Here is a 25,206-nt window from a genome sequence, read left to right as displayed (position 1 = left end):
ATGATGTTCAATTTTGCGATCATCCACTGATAGGCATTTCAAATCCTCCGTAAGAAAATGCGCCTTTTCCATAAATGAAAAGGTCCAATTTTCGTCTGTGAGTGCATAAGGACGTAAAAAATAAATCACTGAGCCTTGTGAACGCGTGGCAAGGAGGAGCAGATCAGGTGAGTCACAAGGCCGCCACATCCACTGTCACCTTTTTTACATCGTCCGTGCGTAGAAGAGGCAAACATTACCCCAGTTCTTTGCTGTTCAACTTTTGTTTCATGTGATATCCTGATCGTTAGGTGTCTGCCGCGCGGCCCACCCCTCCAGCGGCCGCGACAAAAGTCATATTGACTCTTCATAAGTTAGACTATTGTAATAAACATATTTCCAATCTAAACATATGTGTTGTTTCATAATAAAATGTTTATAGAACCGTTGTCTCTTACTCACCCAACAAAAACTGTTTCCACGTGTGTGTGTGTGTGTGTGTGTGTGTGTGTGTGTGTGTGTGTGTGTGTGTGTGTGTGTGTGTGTGTGTGTGTGTGTTATTTTATTTTAATTATCACGATTATTATTTTTTTTTTATGTTGGGTACGTACGAGTATTGATGCCCACCACAGGCTCAAGGACTAATGTGCCGGAGATGAGCTTTGAGGCCACGTGTAGATGTAGTGTATGCTCCCATTATAGAGCTATAGCTATGAATACATAATCTGAATTTCGTGAAACTCTTCATATTCGTTTTGATTTTTATAGCAAAATTCAATTACCTTTTTTATTCAATCATTAACCATAAAATATTCGCACCCTAACATCTACATAATTATAATGCAACACAAACACGAAATCCGATTCATCTCCAACACTGTTAACGATAAGCGCCAAAAAATATCCCCCAAAGTCAGACTCATACGTTCCTTTGTACAACGAAAAACACCACGTTATCTCACATTCACAACAATACCAGCGAGAAAAAGTCCACTCTTACATCCCTCTCTTAAATTCCTCCCTTGATTCCCTTCGCTTCGCTCCCTCTTTATTTTTCCTTTGTATTATTGTTCTGCATCACTTTTATTTCCATTCTCCTCTTTCACACACACACACACACACACACACACACACACACACACACACACTCATTCATCATCCTGTCAAGCTTTTTTCCTCTAATCCCCTTCCTTGCCTCCTCCCTCCCCTTCTAATACCTCCTCCTCCTCCTCCTCCTCCTCCTCCTCCTCCTCCTCCTCCTCCTCCTCCTCCTCCTCCTCCTCCTCCTCCTCCTCCTCCTCCTCCTCCTCCTCCTCCTCCTCTTCACCTGTGTATCATTGACATTAGAGAGTTTAGACGAAGGGAAACAGGCCAAGAGAAAAAAAAGAGGGCCGTTGAAGAGAGAAAAGTCCAACGGATAAGATGAGAAAATACCATAAAAAGAAGGTAGTAGTGGTAACATTGGGTAAAGAAAGAGGATTGGCAGATAAAATGGAAAAGAAAAGGATGGTGAAATGGGTGAGAGGGGGAAGGCCATGTAAAAGTAGGAGTGTTATTAGAGAAAAGGAGAGCCATGGTAGAATAAAAAAAAATTTAAAAAATCGCTAAGGGGTATAGAAAGAACATTACTATCGGAAAAAGACAGGAAAGAGGAGCAAAGTAAAGGTGCAATGAGAACAGGTGAGCATCAGAGGGGGGGAAATAACTGCAATGAGTGAAGGAAGAAGCAAAGGGATGGGCCATGAGAGGAAGGAAGCACCACAGAGAAGGAAAGGTACAAGACTATGAGAGAAAGAAAGAAGGGAAGGATAGACCACGAGAGAAGAGATGCAGCAGAGAAAAGGGAAGGGGAAAAGGCCATGAGAGACGGGGAGAGCCACGTGGGATAGAAAGGGAAAAGCGAAAAAGACAAAGAAGAAAGAGGCAAAGCATAGTCTATGGGCAAAGAAAAAAAAAGAGTGCCATTTGAAGCGAGGAAAACGAAGAGGTAGAGAAAAGTGAAGTACAGAGAAGAGGAAGAAGAGAAAAAGCGAAAGAGACAAAGGAGAAAGAGGCAAAGAAAAAAAAAGGAGTGCCATTGGAAGAGAGGAAAACGAAGACATAGAGAAAAGTGATGTACAGAGAAGAGGAAGAAGAGAAAAAGAAGGAAGGGAACAACACGACCAAAAAGGAAGGAAAGGAACGTGCCACTGAACAACAACAAAAAAGCAACACGAAGGGAGGGCAGCGTCATGAGAAAAAGGAACAACCACAAGGGAACGGCAGGGAACGGAAGTGCCACGCGGTAAGGGGAGTGCCAGGACGGGCGTGCCAGCGGTCTCGGCAGCTAATCCTGGGGGTAAATAAGGTGGCCAGCTGATCCCTCGGGTAGTGCCTCCGTCAGTGCCAGCCGGGGGTGGTGGGGGAGAGGTGAGAGGGGAGAGAGGAAGGGGAGATTGGAAAGGGAGACAGGAACGGGAGGAGAGGACAGGGGTGGTAGGGGAGAGAGAAAAGGGAGGCAGGAAAGGGAGGATAGGAGAGGGATGATAGGGGAGAGAGGAAGGGGAGAGAGAAATGGGAGACAGGAAGGGGAGGAAAGGAGAGAGGTGGTAGGAGAGAGTGAGTAGGGAGAGAGAAAAAAGGGAGGAGGGGATGGTGGAAGAGGGTGTGGGAGAGTGCTTGTGGAGATGGAAGAAGAGGAGGAGGAAGAGGAAGAGGGGGAGGTTGATCGGAGAGGGAGTGCGTTTGGGACGGAGGAAGAGGAGTATAGGAAGATGAGGAGAGAGCAATAGTTGGGAGAAGATAAGGTAACAGGGAAGAAGAAGAAGAAGAAGAAGAAGAAGAGTTGTATAGAGGGAGAATAATACGAAGAGAGAGAGGAGGGGAGAGAAGAGTGATTAAGGAAAAAGGAAGAAAAGGGCGAGAAGAAGAGGGTGATGATCAGAGGGAGGAAGGAGTCTGATTTGAGGGGGGGGGGGAAAAGAGAAGGAAGGGGAGAGAGCGATATGGTGACAGGGAGTAGATAAGGGGGGGAGGAAAGTTTGAGGGAGTGAAGTGGGGGAAGAGAGAAGGAAATATGAGGAATGGAGGGGAAAGGAAGCGGAGAACAGACAGAGAAGAATGAAGAAATGAACGATAGGAGAAAGACAAACCTAGAGAGCAGAATAACTGAATACATACATACATACATACATACATACATACATACATACATATATACAAACAGGCAAAGACAGACATACAGGTACACAGGCAGACGGACACCAAGACGAACAGACAGACACAGACAAGAAGATATATATTACGTTACTACAAAATAATGAATGAATAGAAGAATGTTGAGAGGAAGGAGAGAATGAAGGATTGAAGTATGAGAGGAAGTGGGGAAGAAAAAAAGAATAGGGGAGGATGAGCAAAGAACGGATGGAAGGAGGGAAGAAAGGAAGGAAGGAAGGAAAGAAAGAAAGAAAGAAAGAAAGATAGAAAGAATGAAAGAAAAAAGAAAGAATGAAATAAATAAAGAAAGAAAGAATGAAAGAATGAAAGAAAGAAAGAAGGAAAGAAAGAGAGAAAGAATGAAAGAATGAAAGAATGAAAGAAAGAAAGAAGGAAAGAAAGAAGGAAAGAAAGAAAAAAGGAAAGAAAGAATGAAAGAATGAAAGAAAGAAGGAAAGAAAGAAGGAAAGAAAGAAAGAAAGAAAGAAAGGAAGGAAGGAAGGAAGGAAAGAAGGTAAGCAGGAAAGAATAAGAGAAGTGCTGTAGGTGACGGGGAAGGGAGTGGAAGGGGAGGTGTGAGGGTGGTGGTGGGGGGGGGGGGGCTGCAGTGTAAATGTAAGGATGCTTCTTCTGTAATCCATTGTTTTACACGACACGAAACCTTTCAACGGTGTCTCTTCCTCCCCCTTCTCCTCCTCCTCTTCCTCCTCCTTCTCCTCCTCCCCCTCTTCCTCTTCCTTCTCATCCTCTCACAGACTACTTGCCTGACCTTTCCTATAAATAACTGAGTGTTTAGTTTAGTTTTTTTTTTCTTGCTTTCATCCACCCTATTTCCTTCCTTCATTCCTTTACTCCATTATTTCGTCCACTCCCTTGCTTTCTCATTTCCTTCCTTCATTTATTACTTCCTCTCTTGTTTATTCTTTCCTTTCCTCCTTTCCTACTTAGTTCCCTCCTTCACTTATCATATCCTTCCTCCTTTACTCCTTCTCTACCTTCACTAATTCCTAGCTTTTACTTTTTCTATTTCCGTTCATTCATTTGTTCTATCTTCCATCTTTTCATATTCATTTCCTTCTATTCGTCCTTTCTTTCTCCTTTCCATTTTTTTCGTCTTTTTCCTTCACCATTTTTTTTTTCGTCTTTTTCCTTCACCATTTTTTTCGTCTTTTTCCTTCACCATTTTTTTCGTCTTTTTCCTTCACCATTTTTTTTTCGTCTTTTTCCTTCACCATTTTTTTCGTCTTTTTCCTTCACCATTTTTTTCGTCTTTTTCCTTCACCATTTTTTTCGTCTTTTTCCTTCACCATTTTTTTCAACCCTCAAGAGAAGTGATAAATTTTGCCCCGTTTGCTTATCTATTTATTTGTGGGGAGGGGGTAAATTGCACCCACCTGTGTATATTTGTGTATACTTAATTTAATGTGTACGTGTGTGTATACGTGTGTGTGTGTGTGTGTGTGTGTGTGTGTGTGTGTGTGTGTGTGTGTGTGTGTGTGTGTGTGTGTGCGCGCGTGCGTGGGAAGTGGAGGGGAGGAAATAGCTAAGCACACCTGTGTATATTTGTGTGTGCTTAGTTTATTGTGTAAGTGTGTGTGTGTGTGTGTGTGTGTGTGTGTGTGTGTGTGTGTGTGTTTCTATGTCTGCCAATCAATCCATATACCTGCCCGTCTTTGTCTGTTTAGATGATGTGAAGGAGGATGAACAAGATGAAGCAGAGGAGGAGGAGGAATAGGAAAAGAAGCAGGCGTAGGGGAAGAAGGACACGAAAAACAAGAGCTAAGTAAAGATGAAGACGGAGTAGGAACCTAATAGTAACAAGTAATAGAATATCTTTACTAATAAGGAAGGAAGTCACTGCATAAATATCCTACACTGCATCCTATACCAGTAATAGTGAGAGCCAGAGAGAGAGAACGATGGGGATAAGGAGGATGAAGAGGAGATGAAGGAGGAAAAAAAGGAGCAAAGGAGACAGGAGTAAGAACGAAAGAGAAAGAAGAGGAGATACAAATAATAAGTAAATAAGTATGAGTCAGACAAGAAATTAGATAGGTAAGGAGATTGAAGAAGGATGAGAGAAAAAGGAGAGAAAGAAGCACAAATAAAATAAAAAGGAGGACACGTAGAATAAGGGACGTAGAAGGAGGAGGAGGAGTCGACAGAAGAGGAGAAGACGGAGGCGTAGGAAGAAGAGGGGGGGGATGACCCAGTGGAGCACAAGGAGGAGGAGGAAGAAGAGGAGGTGGAGGGCAAAGGAGGTAGAGGGGGAGAGATAGAAGTGTTTACCGTGAGTAACATTGAGGGAACAGTGTGTTGGTTGTGTGGCCACGTGCCCCCGAGTCTTAACAATCCACCACTTGAACCACATATACAAAATTTCATAACAATTGTTGCCTTCATCCTGACCTCTTAGGGAAGCCCGCGGGGTCACGCCAAGAGCTTGACCCCCTCCTCTTATTCTCTGCCGCCCACGGAAAGGGGAGGGACGGAGGACAAGGAAGGAAGGGTAAGTGAAGGGAGGAGAATAAAAGAAAAACAAAGGGTATGGAAAGAAGTGGATATTCGTGGAAGACAGAGATAGAAAAAGGAGTTGAAGAAGAATTAGAGAGAGAAGAGAGAAGAAAAATTAGGGTTACAAAAGGAAAGGAAGGTAAAGGCGAGGAAAGAAAAGTAGAGGAAAGGGAAAATATAACTGGGAAGAAAGGTAGACGAGGACAGATATAAGGAAAGGAGAGAAAATAAGATAAAGGAAAGAAGAAAATAAAAAAAAGAAAAGGTTAGCTTGACTATGCCGCACCTTTGTAGAGATAAGTCAAGGTAATAATTGTCCAAACAGGCTAAGGTGATGCTGTGATCTCTCTCTCTCTCTCTCTCTCTCTCTCTCTCTCTCTCTCTCTCTCTCTCCCGGATGCCATGAAGAGACACTTGGCTCGTGGATATATTGCTTCTTCAACTTTTTATGTGAAAGTTAAGTTACAGGTCTTTGTCTTATTGCCTGTTCTTCTTTTAGCGGCTTTGTTTACGTAATGTTAGTGGTGGTGGTGGTGGTGGTGGTGGTGGGAGGGAGGGGTTAGTGGTGGTGATGGTGTTGTAGTGGTGGTTCTTATTGTTACTTCTACTCCAATACTACTACTACTACTACTACTACCACCGTTACTGTACTTCTTCTAGTAATACAGGTAATAAAATTAATAAAGTCGATTTTAACCCAATAAACTAATATAACTACACTTCCTACTGATACAACAATACCTTTCTACTCATAACTTTTTTTTTTTACATCTTCGCTTGTGGCACTGGTAGGCTTGTTTTTGGAAGGGCCTGATGGTATGGCCCAGCCCGTTGTGGCGCAGGCCAGTGTGTATAGTGGCGTAATCTTGCATCGGCTCGTGCTGCCCTCCCGGAGCTCATCTTTAATCCTAGAATCTAGAGTCCGGGTTGATAGGTGGTCTTCTGGACAGCATATGGGTAGTTTTAAGCCACTCGGCGGCGGCTGAAAAATCCCAGCTTAGTGGCACCGGGCGGGGACTGAACGCGCGTCGTCCTGAACGCGGCGCCGTCACGCTGTCGACTCAGCCACCACCTCCCCAAATTATTCTTCCTTCATCATCCTCCTCTTTATCATCACCAGCATCACTACTACTTCTATAATACCACACTTCTCATAATTAACACTACCACTATCACTAGGCATATCTTCATTATACAACACCCACCATTACCACCACCACCACCACCACCACGTACCCTTCCCATCCAAACAACCGTCAACCACCACTACAACCATCACCATTACGATCTTTTGTCCAACCATACTATTGCTGCCACTCTCCCCTCTCCACTCACTATACCCTCACCCCGAGTGCTACGTGTCTTGTCTCTTCATCCCACTCTCACCGTACATCCCCCCCTCTCTCTCTCTCTCTCTCTCTCTCTCTCTCTCTCTCTCTCTCTCTCTCTCTCTCTCTCTCTCTCTCTCTCTCTCTCTCTCTCTCTCTCTCTCTCTCTCTCTTTCGAGGATGAGAGCGAGCAAGTATGATGTCATCCGTGAGGTTTGGAAGAGTGTGGCTGTTCCGAGCATTATTGTATGGAATGGATGTGGTGACATGGAACGAGAGTGAGATAGAGAAACTGGAAGTGGGGCAAAATAGGGTGGCAAGTAGAGGCTCTAAGGGGGGACATGGGATGGAGCACTTTTAGGGAAAGACTAGTGAGACTGGAGCGAATGGAGGATGCAAGATTAGCAAGAAAAATATACTTGTGGAATATAAGAGATGGCAAGTGGGCGAATAAATGTGGGCGAATGATAGACAGAAAAGTTATGTTAAGTAGGTGGGTGTACCGACCCTGTGAAGATAGGCAGAATGTGTTTGAATGGAGAATAACAAACAGAAATGGAGAGGGGTTTGAGTGGGATGTAAGAAAGTGGAAGAATATGATAGATATGGCAGTTAAAGATGAGGGATTGAGCAAGTGGAAGAATGAGATGGAAAGTAAGGAAACCCTAGACTGATACATAAGAACATAAGAACATAAGAACGCAGCAGTCTACAAGAGGCCGGTAGGCCTGTACGAGGGAGAAAGAGGCCCCAAAGTGTGAGCTGTGGTATGAGGGAAGCCTGGGAGGTGATCTTCTTTTCCGTGCTAGAGCGCAGTGTCTGGATGTAAATGCAAGGAACTATAGATGGTCTGAGTCCCGCAGCAAAGTGTGCTACATGTGTGACAGGGGTGTGGAAAGACTGTGCAGCATGTAGTGCTGGAAAGTAAGAAGTATGACAAGGAGAGAACGAAGATGATGCATGTGTTTCTGAGTGAGATGGGACGTGGAGTGAATGGGAGGACTGGAAGGGAGTGGATGGTGCTGCTGCTGGGGCTCAGTGGAGAGACGAGTGGACGAGTGATTGAGGCAGTGAAAGAGTTCTTGGAAGGCATGTGGCCTGCAAGATGTATGGAATGATATCTTGCCCCGAGAACATAGACTTTCCGCAGGTTTTGCTTTCTTTTCGCAGGAGCTGCCGATACAAAGGCCTGGGTGGAGAGAAATCCCAAGCCAATTGTGACATCAAAATCAAGATCTCTCTCTCTCTCTCTCTCTCTCTCTCTCTCTCTCTCTCTCTCTCTCTCTCTCTCTCTCTCTCTCTCTCTCTCTCTCTCTCTCTCTCTCTCTCTCTCTCTCTCCACACATCTGTATTCCTCTCCACCTGATGATTTTCCACCTGTAGTTTCTGTCTGTCTGTCTGTCTGTCTCTCTCTCTCTCTCTCTCTCTCTCTCTCTCTCTCTCTCTCTCTCTCTCTCTCTCGCTCTCTCTCTCTCTATCTCTGTTCCTCTCTCTCTCCCTCTCTCTCTCTCTCTCTCTCTCTCTCTCTCTCTCTCTCTCTCTCTCTCTCTCTCTCTCTCTCTCTCTCTCTCTCTCTCTCCCACTCTCCATCCCTCCATCCCATCACCGTACTCCTACTCCTCCTACCCTTACTTCTTGGTGTGCCTTCCTCCTCCTCTACCACTCTCCTCCATTACCCCTCTCCCTCCATCCCTCCCTCCCTCCACCCATCACATCACCACCTACTCCTTGCCTCGTGTGCTTTCCTCCTTCTCCTCCTCCTCCTCCTCCTCCTCCTCCTCCTCCTCCTTCCTTCTCCTCCATTACTCCTCTTCCCCTCTCCCTCCCTCCCCCCCATCGCCACCTGGAGAGCACCACATCAAAGGCTTCAAGTGAACTCAGATCTGAAGCGGCGTGAACAAGTGGCCGCGCCTTGTCTCTCTCTCCCTCTCGCTTTGTCAACATCTTCGACAACCTTCAAAGAATCGAACGGAGGAGGAAAAACAGTGACCATCTTACGTGAGGAGGGACGCTGTCACTCGAGGAGAAGGAGGAGGAGGAGGAGGAGGAGGAGGATAGTGACAGGAAGGAAGAGAAATATAGATAATGCTTTGTGACTTTTAGAACAATGGTGGTTACAGTAAGAGTGACGTTTACTTGTTCGTCATAGGCATTTCAGGGAGTCGTAAGATGAACCTAACCACCTCCCACTGTGCCCTTCCACCCGGAGACTTTCCACAGTGATGTCTCATTCAAAATCCTTCTCTTGCAATGACTTCCTGAAATATCACTTCCTATGACCTTCCCTCTCGAGCACCTCTCAACAATGATCTCCCGTTCCAAAACCTTATCCCTTCCAACCTTACAATTCGATGCCCTCACTAAAACTTCCAACTACCACCTATCTTTTGTATCGTCCTAGTACCTCTAACATAAATTTATCATTCGAACACCTCGGCCGTGATTTCCTATCCATATATCTCCGTTTCACCTCCCACTCCAGCTTTGTCCACAGTAACCCAATCATATTCAGGTGCCTTCCTCCGCGATCACTCACTCTAAATCTTCCAATATGATCTCAGGAGGAGGCAGAGTGGGCGGAGAATATGGGTGATAAGGGACGTAGGAGGAAGGATGCGAAATGAGCCAAATACGAACTAAAAAAATGTGTGAATAAAGAAAAGCCTGCTGCTACCTCCTCCAAGTCCCTATAATGTTGCTTCATTTCTACAAAACAGAATATAGTTCAGAGGATGTTAGGGAGGAGTCAGTATTGTCTTACTTTTCATAGAAACAAGAAGGAAATATAGAAATCACGGAGGCGTTACCTTTAATTAACTATGTATTCTGAATTGTAAATCATTTATGCTTTGTTTTTACGACATCCAAAATAGAAATAATGGGGCAACACACTTCCACCACAAAAAGAAAAGCAGAAAATCAAAAAAGCTATTATTTTTGGTTGTATAGATTGGGGTCTCGATAATCTCATGAGAGTTAGTTATTCGCTCCCATCGTCCATTGCTCACAGATTTGTCGCATATAGAGAAAGAAATGGACAGTGGTGGGAAAAGTCGTCATCCAAAGGGTAGAAAAATGGACGGAACTTGCACCACGGCAGCGCGATTCTTAACATACACCTCACTGACATTTTTTTTTTTTTTTTTTTTTTTTTTTTTTACCTTGTGTGTGATATGATGCAAACATGACCGGATGAATTGGACTCTGGCCCCGTTGGCAGCCACACCCTTGCCACCCACCCGGACACACACACACACACACACACACACACACACACACACACACCGCCTAAACAAGTCTGACAAGTCTGGGAATATTTAAATGAGTATAAACACCTGCGGCTAATTAACTTGGGAATTATAAATGTCTCTTCACTAAGGGGGGAGAGGGGGTGAAGGGGAGGCCGGTGGGGGGGGGAGGGGGAGGGGTAGTGGGGATGGTGGTGGGGAGTATATAAGAGAAGGGGAAGTAGGAGTCAAAAAACTACAAAGCCAAGTGAAGTTCGATTCCCCCCTCACATCCCCTTTCATCCCCTTCCTTCCCCTCCCTCCCCCCCTTTAAAAGAGAAACACATTCAACTTTAATTGCGGGAGGTCAAAGAAAGGGGGCTTGGCTCCCTTAACACACACACACACACACACACACACACACACACACACACACACACACACACACACACACACACACACACACACACACACACACACACACACACATCAAAGAGGACCCGCAGCGCCACCTACCCAGTCCTCTGCAGGGGAAAGAAGAGGAAAATAAGGTGTTGTTATCCCTTGTGTCATCTCCTCCGTTCAAAGGCAGATCAAAGGTGACACTTACTGGTGGTGATGATGGTGGTGATGATGGTGGTGAGGGTGGTGGTGATCCTCCTCGTCCAGAAAGAGAATGGGAAATGGAGTTGAGGAGTGGTGTTTTAATTACTGGGATGGTGGGGTGAGGGTGGTGTGGTGGTGGTGGTGTTGAGGGGAGGAGAGTGTGACGTGGGTGTGGTGTGGCTGGTTGATTCTTGTGTGGAAGGGTGAGGGTGATATGGTGGTGGTGTATAGTGCTGGTGGTGTCTTGAGGGGAAAAGGGTGTGGTGTGGCCGTGTGGGTGTGATGTGGCTGGTATATTCTTGTGTGGAAGGGTGAAAGGGTGATGTGGTGCTGAAGAGAGTGTGATGTTGGTGTGATGTAGTTTGTTACTTACTGAGGTGGGAGGGTGGATGTGGTGTGGAAGAGGGAGGGGGAGTGTGATGTGGGTGTTGGAGGGTGTGGTGTGGAAGAGTGTATAGGGGAAGAGTGTGTCACGTGGGTGTGGTGTGCTAGTTACAGTATAGTGGGTGGGTCAGGATATTAGTGTGATGTGTATAGTGTTGGAAGATATAGAGACGGGTGTGGTTTGGTGTGGTGTAGCGAGTGTGGTGAAGGAGCGCGGTGGTATGGTGGGTATGGGGGTATAGAGAGTGTGGTATGGTGTAGTGGTGTCATGAGGAATGTGTATGAATGTTATCTGATGTGCAGTGGAAATGTTGAGAAGGTGATGATAAGATTCTGTTCCCCTTTTAAATATATACAAACAAAAGAATAAAAAAAACGTATTACTAACTATCTCTATCTGTCTATCACGTCTATCTATCTATCTGTCTATCTATCTATCTATCAAGCAGTCTGTCTATATATCTGCCTGTCTCTCCATCTATAACTCTTTCATCCCTCCTCTTCCTCACTTCCTGGCATCGTCATTCTGTTTTCTTTCCTTCTCTCAATGTCTCTCTTTCTGTGTCTCTGTGTCCGCCACCCACCGCCAACACCTCCCCTTCAAGTGACAGGCAGCGGCGGCGGCGGCGGCGGCGGTGGTGGTGATAGTGGTGGTGGTGATGCCATTAGTGCCTTTGAAAACACATCTCCATTCCCCTTGTTTATGGAGGTGCATGGGCTGACGTGTGACTCCCAGTGTGCTTGGCGGTGATGAGTGTAGCATCCCCTTCACTGCACTTCTTGTCCCATCTCTCGTATGTTCATTCACTATTTCCTCTCCCCTCTACATGCCCTTTCATTCAAGATTCTCACCTTTCTTTGTCCTATCGCTATTGCTATATTTCTTTTTTTTATTTTTTTTCACTACATTACTTTTTTTCCAATTTCATTATCTTCTTTTTCTACTTTTTTTCCCTCTTAATGTACTTTCATTTCAAAATCTTCACTTCTCTCTGCAATGTCACTCTTGCTATTTCCTTCTTTTACTCAGCTTTTTCCAATCTCCATCTTTCTTCACTTCTTTTCCACTATTTCTTTTCACTTAAAATTATCCCCTTTCTAGGCCATGTCGCTACTCCTATTACCCTGTTTCCCTTTTCTATGTTCTTTCACTATCTTCTTTCCCCCCTTCTATGTTCCTTTACTCTTTTTATGTCCCATGTATATATCAATTAATCCCTTCTTCTCCTTTGTAACCCTTGACCAACGCACTTATTTTTCTTCAGTTCCTTTCAAATTCTCCCCTCCCTCTTCCTGTCTCTGCATTACTTATTTTCCTTGCTCTCCGTTTCTTTGCTTCTTTCCCTTCACTTCGGTCTTTTCTTACCCTACTGTTACCTTTCTTGCTTCTAATCTCTTTTCACCATTTTTTCTTTCACTTTTGAGCATTTCTCTCTCCCTCCCTCCCTGACCCACTCATTCATTCATTGTTCTCCTTCCCTCACAACACCTCTCTTTTCCTTCATCTTCAGCAGGTGTTTCCCTCGTGACTGAGAGGAGGTGATGGCGGTGGTGGTGGTGGTGTTTAGTATGATGAACTCGGTGGTGGTTTTAGTGGCGGCGGCGGCGGCGGTGGAGATAAAATAATAGTTTTTAATCAGCTCGGAAACACATCAATCTACTCTTTTACGCCGGTGATTAAGAGATAAAGAGGAGGCGCTGACGTCCATCATAATTCTCGTGGATCAGCAATGGGAAAAGATTCCTGACTGACACCTCAACAAACAGTAATGAACTCCGAGTTTTGTGACCGGACGTTAATCGCTATCAGGTCAGTGGTTTCTCTAATGTGGTGTTATTTATCTCAAAGTCAAAAACAGTTATCTCCTTTTAATAATTACAAGTCCAATAATACTTTCTTCCCATACATCTTACAACCCCCTCCCCACCCCCACCCACCCCCACCCTCACTTCATTCCTAACCGTATTCCCTGTATTTTTATCTTGTCTTACTTTCGAATATATCCTTGAACTGATAAACTGCTCTTGCCTTACAATAGTATTCATACAGAGTGTAGGTGTTCTTTACCAAAATTCACCCCCTCTATCAAAAAAAAATTAACTTGTCTGTCTTACTCTTGCGACAAAACTCTTCACCATATTACCATTTTTATTAGCAGGCCTTTCATCATAGCCTCTGTAATATAGGCATCCTTGTAGCCAGAACCTGTCTTGCTGTCTGTCGGCACATAGGGAAGGGCGTCTTCTTCACAACCCACCCGCCCCCTCGTGTGTCTCAGCGATTCGTCACCCTCAGGTCACACCCACAACACAGGAGGACCCTCGTGTCGCTCTTCGGGACGCCGCCACACAAACACAACACGAGGGAGAAGGACATGAGGAGGAGGAGGAGGAGGAGGAGGAGGAGGAAAGACGACTGGAACAAGAGAATGAGGAGAACGTGGACGGGAATGAGGAAGAAGACGCGAATGAGGTCGAGAAAAGGACAAAAAAGAGAAGGAGGAAAAGAACAAGGAACAGAAAAAGAAGAGACACCAAGAAGGAGAAGGATATGAAGGAAGATAAGAAGTAGGAGGAGAAGGAGGAGAAGGAGGACGACAAGGAGGAGGAGAAAGAAGAAGAGGAGGAGGAGGAGGTAGTGGGGTAACCAAACGTCTGGGAGATACAATAACGACACGTACAGCTGCTGGAGAAATCGTCCCAGTCCTCTCCCTCACTCTCCCTCCCTAAACCTCTCCTTCCCTTCCCGCCCCCTCCTTTCCTCTCACTCTCACACTCTCCCTCCTCGTCAGGCTCCCACGCGCCCCTCCTCTGTCAAAATATATATCTTTCCTTAGGGCGTCCGGGTCCGCGAGAGGGCAGGGAGGCGGCAATAGGGACTTAGGGCGCCGCGGAGATGAGGGCGAAGGACTCACGTAAAGACTCGGTTTTATGACACACGCGTGACGGACCTCGTAGATGTCTGGATATGAACCCCGCCTGAACCCCGACCTGTCTTCCTGTCGCATCCTCAGTCTGTTGCTGCTGCTCCTCCTCTCTTTCTCCTCCTCTTCCTCCCCTCAAACTGTTACGTCGCGTCTTCATTTTCTTCTTTTTTCTCCTCCCCCACCAATCTGTGCCCTTCTTATTCTATTCTTACTCTCCTCTATCTCTTCTAGTAAAACACCTATATCCAGGACTGTGTTTTATACGTGCTCTTGTGTTTTTCAGTGATTCATTGAACTTCCTACAAATCTACATTTAATTACTTACACCTAGTGACACCAATTTCTAACCTCAATTCCCATTTTCTTTGATATTTACTTTGGCTACTACTGCAATATCATCAAAACCATTAAGCATTCATCTCGCCACTTTTGAATCCGACAACTTTCCGGCAAAAGTAGCTAATGCGAAAACGATCAGTTCCTTTAAGTATAGCAGTGATCGTCAGTTTGTTGCGTCAGGAGTGAACTGAGCGCCCCCGCAAGTGTGTATATAATCTTTCATCTGTTCCTGAAGTGGCTGACGAATTGAATAAATCACTAAGGCAGGGAGTCTCGCAATAAGCCAACACTGTATACTTCTACAGCCTGCTTTTCTATGTTTGTCAGTTTTTTTCTTCTTTTTATTGTTTGTTTTCTCCTGCCGGTAGCCTCCCACACTTCGGAAGTCTCAAGGAAGAGCGGGAGGATGGAAGGTGGAGCCTCGAAATTTAATGACCCGGAGGACATTTTTCGGAGTGTATTTCAGGATATTTTTATAGTGAGGAGAACTGTAAAGGTGGAGGCGGAGGAGGAGGGAGAGGAGTGGAATGGCAGCTCCATTTTGTGTGAGTACCTCCTTCCTTTTGTGTCTGTGTGTTTGTTGCGGGTGTTGCGGTTTATAGCGTGTGTGTGTGTGTGTGTGTGTGTGTGTAATTATTCCGGGTCAATCACTGTTCCACTCTACTTCAGTGAGACGGAGACGCGAGTGACAGAGCGATACCGAGTGATAAGCTGCTCCATTATATAAGTATGCCCTATCCTATGCAACGATATGATGATGATGACCCGTGGAGGAGGAGGAGGAGGAGGAGGAGGAGGCGGCTTTGAGTGACGTGATGGGGTGCTAATGAGGCTTGACTGATGCCTGGTGCTGCTGCAGAGGCCTGAGGGGAAGGGAAGGGGTGATGGGGGGAGAGGAGGGGGCGGTGATGGGGGTGAGGGTGAGGGTCAAGCGATGATGAGGCTGACAATTAGTAGTGATGGCGCATTACTCTGCCCCGGCCGACACTAAATTGTTATTGACACCACCACGCTGCGGCCGCCGCTATCGCGAGGGTTCAGACGGAATGTGAGTTTTTATGTCCTTCCTTTTTACGGTCATTAATTGTACCTCGGATCGGAAAGGAAGATGTGTTATTATTGTTACGGTTACTATTATTATTATTATTATTATTATTATTATTATTATTATTATTATTATTATTATTATTTTTATCATTATTTTTTGTTATTAAAGAGGGACAAAATTCAATGCCATCGAGACTGCAGCCACATGCATGAAAATGTGTTTACTCTTAAAAGCGGGTAGGATAAGTCGAACACTTAATTAATGGTGCCAATGAACGTGAATCCCTTTTACCACTATGTATGGGTGGGAAAGGTCTTCAGACTAGTAAGGAAGCAAACGTACTGAATTTTAAGCTTCAAAACGCATTCTTGGAGTAGTAAAAGGGAAACATCTAAACTTATAATTACGGAAAGAAAAAAAAAAATTAGCCTTTCAACTGTGATTCTTAGAGTGAGTTTCAGGTAAGAGTGGTGAGGCGGACGATTCTTTTTTTTTTGTTTTTTTTTATGTAGCCTTTGGTCTGCCGGTCTCCTCTTGACGCAAAATAAAGCAATTGAACTCCCTTTCCTCTCCCCCCACTCAAAAACAAACTCATTCGCTCATATCACAAAACTCTCCCTACCATTTTACAAGCTCTTTTTTTATATATATTTCTATGACAGTTATTTTCATTCTTTTCTACATATTTCTGTTATTGTGTATCTTTTCCTACTCTTATTATTATTTTTTTCTATTTTTTCCTTCATAACACAGTCGATATTCACAACTTCTTACCATAATATACCTAAGATTATATGGAGCTACATTTTTATTACGGCAACTGCTGGTAGCTTACACGTGGTGATCTGCCCTGTCACTTATCCCTCACCCCGCCATCTCAAAAAAAGGCGAGTTGATGTCCCCAAATAATCATAAAAAAACTTCAAACATTTATATACCGAAGACTGTTCTAATGCACACCAACTTTACGGTAACAGATGCACGGAGTAACCTGAACGCCCACTTGTTTCAACCCTAATAAAAAGAGAGAATGGGGGAACGAAGCTAATGTCCACCAATATTCATCAAAGAATTCACACTTTTATAAACCTGAGAACTTTTACAGACACACCTTTTATTTTTACGGTAACACATACACAAAGTTAACCCGAACCCCCGCTGCCCCCCCCCCCGCCCCCTTCACTTGACCCCTTACCACTTCATCCCCTCCACAAAAAAAAAAGAATCACAGCTAATGTTCACAAAATTATTCAAAAAAGGAGGAAAAAAAAAAGGTAGGCTCAGTATTATTATGCCTGAGACTGGTGTGGAGGATACATATCATTTTTATGGTAACAACTATGATGTAGCGCCACATTAAAAGCCTCGTTTACAGCGCAGCGCCCGGGGACGCCAACACCTGTGCCCGGCTTGACGGCGGCGCGGCGTTCTTTTAAGTATCGCTTTGTATTTCCCCTTAAACAGAAAAATATAATCGCGCGCCGTATAAAACTCAACTACCGACCCCTCACAGCACTGGCGGCGGCCGGGGAAAAAATAGTGTGTGTGTGTGTGTGTGTGTGTGTGTGTGTGTGTGTGTGTGTGTGTGTGTGTGTGTGTGCTATTCCAGCTCGCTTACCTTTCCCGTAACCATTATGCCATTAAAAAAAAAAAAACGGAACTGTCCAAAAAGTGTAACTATCTGAAAGCCGCGTTCAGGTCGACGCGCCTCAGTGCACCTAACTCGCCTCTACATTTTTCCACGGACTCAAAACCCCAAAAAAAGGGATAAAAACAAAACAAAAAATAACGATCTAAAAACAACAAATGAAGAGAAGCAATCAGGTCAACTTCCATACAAATAACAGACAAGATCAAGAGCAAGTGCACACATTTTAATTTTCGCATCGTATTTTAACCATTGTAAGAACTCAGAACTAAAATCCGTTGAAAAAAAATAGTAATAAATAATCAAGTGGTGTTTGAGGAGGTGGGAAAGGAAGGGAGGGGAGGAGGCCATGCAGCGAGAAGGCCACAGGAGGAGGAGGAGGAGGAGGAGGAGGAGGAGGGTCACGTGGCGGTAAATCAGGGCATCTTAGCGGCACAACGAGAGGTGTTCTTCCGCAGGTAAACTGGCAAACATCCTGGAGGAGTCATCACCACCACCACCACCACCATCACCCTAAACAACACCTTGACCTGACGATGACCTTGAGGGGAGGGAAATCATCTCCTTCTTCAGTTCCTCCTCCTCCATGTCCTCCTTCTCCTCCTCTGCCTCCTGTTGGGTATTGGTGTTGCTAGTATACAGCCAGTGCTCCCACCTCCTCCTCCTCCTCCTCCTGTTCCGTCTCTCTTCTCTCTTCTTTCTTCCCTCCCTTCCTCCAGCAGGCGCCGAGGAGGGTAGACATGCTCCTCCTCCACCTCTTCCTCCTCCTCCTCCTAATCCGTGGCTCTTCTTGTAGTTTGTTTGTGGTGAGGGTGGCCACGATAACGACGGCGCCTCCATCACCAAGCTAAACAATTACACCATACCTGCAGCTCGCCCGCACCTCGCCGCCCTCTCCCTCGCCCTTCCTCCCGAGCTGCGTCCTTCTCCTTATCGCTCCTCTATCCCCCTCCCCGCCTCTTATCTTTCCCTCTGTTAGTTTCCGCTCTTCTGTTTATCTCCTCGAGGCTTTTATTATTTCCGAAAAGCAAAATAAACACACGGATTAGGCGGAGTGTATCTAACAGAGGGCGAGCGAGGGAAGGTGGCCAAGGGTGTAAGGGGGGGGAGAGAGAGAGAGAGAGAGAGAGAGAGAGAGAGAGAGAGAGAGAGAGAGAGAGAGAGAGAGAGAGAGAGAGAGAGAGAGAGAGAGAGAGAGAGAGAGAAATATATATATACCTTGTCTTTAATGTTTCCTATCAGTCATATTCACACACACATTGTCATGATTAACCCTATAACTCTTACCACCAGTATCTGCAACCCCCTAAGCCACTACAACCTACTACCAGACACCCATTGCACTCTTAATCTAATCACCACCAACACCAACACCACCATACACAATACCAAGGTCGTACACTTATGCAAAAAACACTGCAAATCCCCTCAGCCATACAACATAACACAACACAACATACCTAAGCAACATTATCAAAGAACAATTAGAGAAAAGCATAAGTCATTAACAACACGACTAAACCATCTATGCGTCCTAGGAAAGAAATAAAAAGGAAAGCAGGTAGGGTGGACGGTAAGGAAAAAGGTAATAAAAGGAGAACGTATATAGGTGGAGAGAAGAGAAAAGACTGCGTGATCTAGGTACATAATTTGAAGGTGTTAGTCAGCTGCATAAAACAGTGATAAAAGAAGAGAGGCGAGGCAAGATGAAACGAGACAAGAAGACGAGGCGAAGAGAAGAAATAGAAGTAGTAGAAGAAGGAGTAGTAGTGGTGGTGGTAATAGAAGTAGTAAAGCTAAAAACGAGGGAGAGCGGGGGTTCATTTGGCAGAGGTTTAATCATCTCTTATCTCGTTTTAAGACTCATTCGTGGATCACAGGACACCGACAAGGGCGTGAGGAGGGAGAGTAAGCACCCCTTCTCCTCCATCCTCCTCCTCCTCCTCCATCACTACCTCTCCCACGTCAGGTAAGAGAAGAGATTTACGACCAACTTTTACTCCGTTGTCGGGAAAGCTTACGAGGGGGGAGGAGGCATGTCGGCGGCATCACGTGGGAGCAGCAGGGTAGCCGCGGCATCGTAACCTCGCGCCCTTATCTCGGGACACCGCGCGACCACTGTACGGCGCGACGTGACAAAGGGAGTGAAGACGGCCCGGAATGTTGAGTTCGAGTTTTATCGTTTCAAGTCGCTGCTGTCGCTGTTGTGTTGTGTTGTGTTCGCTTGTCTGTCTGTTTGTCTGTTTTTTTTCTGTGTGTCTGGCTGTTTTGTGTGTCTGTCTTCGTGTCTATATTTACCTGTCTGTCTGTCTTTCTAAATTCGTCTATCTTTCCGTCTATGTCTGTCTTCTTTTCTAGCCGTCTGTTTCTGTGTCTGTATTTATATCTGTAACTGCCTATGTTTGTCTGGATCTGTCTAAATTTGTCTCTATATTTGTGTGTATTTGGATCTGTCTATCTTTCTGTCTATGTTTGTGTCTTTTATTGTCTGTTTATGTGTATGTGTAACTGTCTGTGTGTCTGAATCTATCTTTCCGTCCGTGTAAGCCTGGATCCGTCTATCTTTCTGCCTGAGTTGTCTGTCTATCTTTCTGCCTGTTTATGTGTATGTGTAACTGTCTGTGTGTCTGAATCTATCTTTCTGTCTGTGTAAGCCTGGATCCGTCTATCTTTCTGCCTGAGTTGTCTGTCTATCTTTCTGTCTCTATGTTTAAGTATGTCTGTCTGCGTGTCTCTACTTACTATCATAACCTGTCTCCCTCCTTGGATGAAACACTAAAAAGCTTTCTCCTTTACACACGCCTGTTATTTGGCCCACTCCCGCTATGCCGAGTGAATGACACGCCTCAAATGGCTCCTCTGATAATGATGCAGTTTAGTAGTTTTTTTTTTCTTTCTTTTATCATTACTTTGTGACGCTAAACCTGCTGCTTCAGTCTCCCTTATAAAAACGAGGAATGTATAGGAATGCGTGAGGGTACAAGGGGCTGGCGGTTATAACTTTTAATGCGTTAGTTGTTTTCCGTATTTGGTTATGTGTGGAATCGTGCACAAAACATCGATTATTACGGAGGAGGATGAGGACGACGAGGAGGAGGAGGAGATGGATGAGGAGAAGGAGAAAGAGGAAGACGAGGAGGAGGAGGAGGACGACGAGGAGGAGGAGGAGGTGGATGAGGAGGAGAAGGAGAAAGAGGACGACGAGGAGGAGGAGGAAAACGACGAGGAGGAGGAGGAGGTGGATGAGGAGGAGGAGGAGGTGGAGGAGAACCGAGGAAGGGGGAACGTATATCATGTTACTCTCTCTAATCCGGGTCTTGTGAAGGGTATTAATAACACTCAGTAACACTTTGCCCTAAAATTATTCAACACACGAAATACGGTTTATTCGGTAACTTCCGCCATTACCGTTGCAGTACACAACTCCTTTTATGTGTTCGGGCGTGAGGGGCGAAGAAATGTCTCACTCCCCTCACACCAGTTGATTTACTCGCCTGGTCGATCGCCACCACCGAAAACACTATATACAGAAGTTAGATACATTGAAAAAAAAATACAAGAAAGCGCGCCCTTATCTGATGGCCCCAAGGAGTGATTGCCCCGAGAACTGCCGCCCTCACCTCCCTCACCCCCTCATTATGGAGATATATCCCGTCTAAGACCTTACAAATTTCCTTTTACTGCCAAGCTGATCAATACGGATTAAATTTTAAAATCTGCAACAATGACCGAACATATTTATTCTATCACATATTTCAACCTTGGAGTCAGCTTAGTGTATCCCCTTAGCTACCAAAGCCTCTGTGTAAAATCGCAATCAACTGAGAATAATAACATACAAACAAACACGTTACAATACAGAAGCAAAAAAGAAAGCAGCATTTCAATCCATGTATAGACTCACTAAACTCCCACATAAAAAAAAAAAAATGGTGACGGTATTCAAGCATTTAGCGACTACGAGCAATTTCAACGTTTATTTTTTACTCGAACTGAACAATGAAGGAAATATACACACCTCAAAGTCAACCTAAAGGAGTAAAGCAACCCTCCCACTCCCCACCCCCCCGCCGCCTGGTAGATTCCTTCACTGAATTCCCCATACTTGAAGCTGAACTTTCCCTCGTTCTCAGGCGCTGGGGTTGGGGGGGGGGGGGGAAACCAGGGGGGGGAGGGGGACTCAGGGTTGGGCGTTGGGGAGAAGGAAGGGGAGAGGGAAGGGGATTCAAGGGGGGGTCGGGGAGAAGGAAGAATGGATAGGGGGAAGGGGTGGACCGTCCTGCTCTCTCTTTGGACGGAGAGGTGTTGGCGTCTCAGGAATTCCGGTCATTCGCAAGGAGGAGGAAGAGAAGGAAGAAGACAAGGAGGAGGAGGAGGAGGAGGAAGAGGAGGAGGAGAAGAGACTAGAAGGAAGAGACTATTTGACCACAGACTTAAACATTTTTTGCGTGTATTTTTCCTTCTGTGTGTGTGTGTGTGTGTGTGTGTGTGTGTGTGTGTGTGTGCACGTGGTTGCCTGCCTGCTCTTCCTTCGTCAGTTCAGACATTAATAGCTTGGACTCTTTGATCTGTTTAACTTTCATGGCTAAATGACTCCTAATAATATTCTCTCTCTCTCTCTCTCTCTCTCTCTCTCTCTCTCTCTCATTCACTTCCTCTTTTCCTCCTTCCTATTCTCTCCTTCGCTCTTATACAAAATACCAGTATCTCGTTTTATCTCCCCTCATTCCCTTCACTTTTATTTGCCCCACACCTCTTCCCTCCCTCCCTCCCCACCTGTCTTTTTAGTAGGAGGCGCGGGAGGGACAATACCACAAGTGTCCTGCGATCCTTCCCTCTCACGGATTAATCCTGAATCCTGTGTTTGCTATACGTGATTCGCGAGGCGTAAGTAACACCACCACCGACCTTCACCACCACCACCACCTTTTCTTCCACCAACACGACGTGAAGATAGATAGCTATAGATTAAAAGAGACACAGTTATGTCAACAGCTGTATAGATAAATTAATGTATTGATAAACACTGATAGACAGATGAACGCTGATTGACTGACTGATTAATTGACTATATTACCTACTTAATGACTAATTGTCTGACTTGTAAGTAAAATGATAAATAGATCAACAGGAATATTGGTGGACACGTATATAGATAGATGAATATGCCAATAGATAGGCAAACAGACAGACTGGTGGAAAGTATACATTGGCAAATATAGGTATGATATATATATATATATATATATATATATATATATATATATATATATATATATATATATATATATATATATATATATATATATATATATATATATATATATATATATATATATATATATGTACAAGGTAAAAATACAGGTACAGGTATAAATCATTCTCGTAGGTAGATAAAAAAAAAGATCAATAGGTAGATACAGCAAAAGAAATACAGACATTTAAATAGAAAGATGGATAGATAGGTAGATAGTAAGAGATAGATAGATAGTTATATAGATAAATAAAATTAGACAGGCAGATGGATGAAGATAAAGATAGATATATAGATAGATAGATAGATAGATAGACAGTTGGACAGCCAGCCTGATGCTCCTGTTGGTGGTGCTCAACACATTAGCCTCCTTCTGGAGATGCCTCGAGTGGCCCTCTTGAAAAGGTGAATGTGTGTGTGTGTGTGTGTGTGTGTGTGTGTGTGTGTGTGTGTGTGTGTGTGTGTGTGTGTGTGTGTGTGTGTGTGTGTGTGTGTCACATCAAAGAAAGTTCCCCTCTAATGCATTTTCAGCTTAATAATACTGCTTCTATTGGTACTACTACTACTACTACTACTACTACTACTACTACTACTACTACTACTACTACTACTACCATCCGTCTTTTCTTCCTCCTCTTAATCCTCTGGCTTCTCCAAAGTCTAATTCCTATTCTATTTTTCTTCTATTTCACTTCCATCATTTCATGTCATTCAGGTCATTGCCCCCATTCTTGCTGTACATATGTTATTTTGCCTCTTTTTGCTATCTCTACTCTTCCAGCATCTCAGTTAGCTCATCCCCATTCACCGCCTTCTCATTCTTCCTCTTATTCTATCCTAACATTTTATCCCTAATCCTTCTCCTTTTCCCCCGCTTCCTCATCCACCTGCAACTCCTCCCCTTTCACTTTCTTGTATCCATTCCCTTTCCAGGAGTGTTTAGCAAAGCGTCAGGGCAGCAGGAAGCAAACTCGTGCACAAGTAATCTTTCCTGCTTGTGTGCCTCATGCAGGTAAATATTGTCAGCTATTCACGAGGAGGAAACTGCATACACCTGCTTCCTACCTGCCTACCTACGTTTATACCTACCGAAGAAGTACCGTTTCCTCCGCTTTCAAAATGTATTCAGCTTCCACGAGCGAAGGACCAGACTGGCGAGTTTCTTTTTGGCACAGAAAAAAAATGGGCATCCCTCCATCTTGTCCGTGTTTGCCTTTGAAATGTTGATGAAAGCGAATATTTGTGTTTTCGTTAACTACTATGAAATATTTCTTTTTCCGCTCCTCTCATTCCCTTCCCCCTCCTTATGTCTTCTTTCCTTGCCTTTCCTTCAAAATTTATCCGTGTTTTCCCGAGCCGTGCGGGCTGAGGTGGTTTCCTTGCACTCCGCCCCGAGGAGCACGACTATCTTGTCTTTATCTTCAGTGAATGTTTGATCAAAGCGAACATTCATTATTTCTGTTCGGTAACATGGATGAAATATTCGTCTGGCGCGGGGCAAACACCTCCTCTTTTGGTGCTAAGACCCGGGTGGAGGTACTGCCCTGAATATGTCATGAACGCCCTACTTGAATGATGGAGGGAAATGTTATAGTTTTATCCTAATGCTTGAAGCGGAGTGAGTATGCAGGGAGAGCGTCAGACCACATCACGTATCATTTAGCGGCACCTCACCAAGAAGTGTTAGTCTGGTGCGGAAAGTCTAATACATTCCCACACGTCATTTTACCCCTTCCCAAGTCCCTTAAGTATACAGGTGTGCAGCAACCGTTACAGTGAAGATGCAAACGTAGTGACTTTATCTCTTAGTAAATCCTCGCTTCTTCGTAACCTTATATTTACTCATGCACTCCACAGGGATACTGAGAATAAGGGCAATACTGACGCACGTGTGTCATCTTGCATATTTCCAAGAATCAACTAAACTATGATACTAAGATAATTGTTTGTGAAAGAACAGGCAACTTCCGCAAGGCTGGGTTAAGTAACGTTGGGTTGTTAGTTTAGGTTTGATTTGCTTTTATTTGGCTGGGCTGTGAGGTGAGATGAGGTTACGATAGGGCTGGTTAGGTTGGTTGGCTTAGGTTAATTGGATAGCCTGGCTCAGATTAAGTTACGCCATCACATGTAGCTACCTTTTTAAAAAATACAAACAACAGGAAAGAAAAAATAAATAAAACGCAAGCCGCATCAAAGAACAAACAAATTAAGAGTAAAAAAAAAATAAAAAAAAATAAATAAAAAAAATAAAAACGAGATTTACTCAAGAAGAAATCTTGTGGAGAGTCTAAACAACAACTACATTTTGAACAGGACACAGAAGGAAGAGAATGGAGAACACTCACTCACTCTCTACAACAAACAAAGAGGAATGTAGAGTCGATGGCAGGCGCGTCATAAAGTGAAGAGGTGAAGGAATGGGGGGATGGTGTAGCGGAGGGGTGAAAGGATGACACAGAGGCAAGGAGATGTGCGTGGATAGGGTGGAAAGGTGCTTTGTAGGTGTGGCGAAGGAGTGGAGGAGTGAAGGAGAGGTAAACATGGTACAGGATGAAGAGTGCGCTAACAGGTGAAAAAATAGTAACAATAAGCTTCAAGGTCTACAATAACCGAGGCAATAGCAGTCAACATAAAATCTACAAACACAAGAAGAAAAAAAAAAAAAACAGAACTCAATGTGTGTCTCTGAAGTATCGTGGGTGGCAAGTGGTGGTGAAGTGCCGGTGGTGGTTGTAGCGGCGGTGATGAGGCAGCAGG

At 44.5% G+C, this 25,206-nt stretch overlaps 1 long non-coding RNA gene across 1 annotated transcript in view; it reads right to left on the bottom strand.

Annotated features, from left to right (window-relative positions):
- LOC126995600 (uncharacterized) overlaps nt 1–25,206 on the bottom strand; it is a 95,082-nt gene that overhangs the window by 38,492 nt on the left and 31,384 nt on the right. The window lies entirely within an intron of this gene.

This window comes from Eriocheir sinensis, chromosome 8 (genome assembly GCF_024679095.1).
Source record: "Eriocheir sinensis breed Jianghai 21 chromosome 8, ASM2467909v1, whole genome shotgun sequence".
Classification (NCBI taxonomy): Eukaryota; Metazoa; Arthropoda; class Malacostraca; order Decapoda; family Varunidae; genus Eriocheir; species Eriocheir sinensis.
Note: the sequence above shows the minus strand (reverse complement) of the source record. Positions and strands in the feature narration are given on the sequence as shown.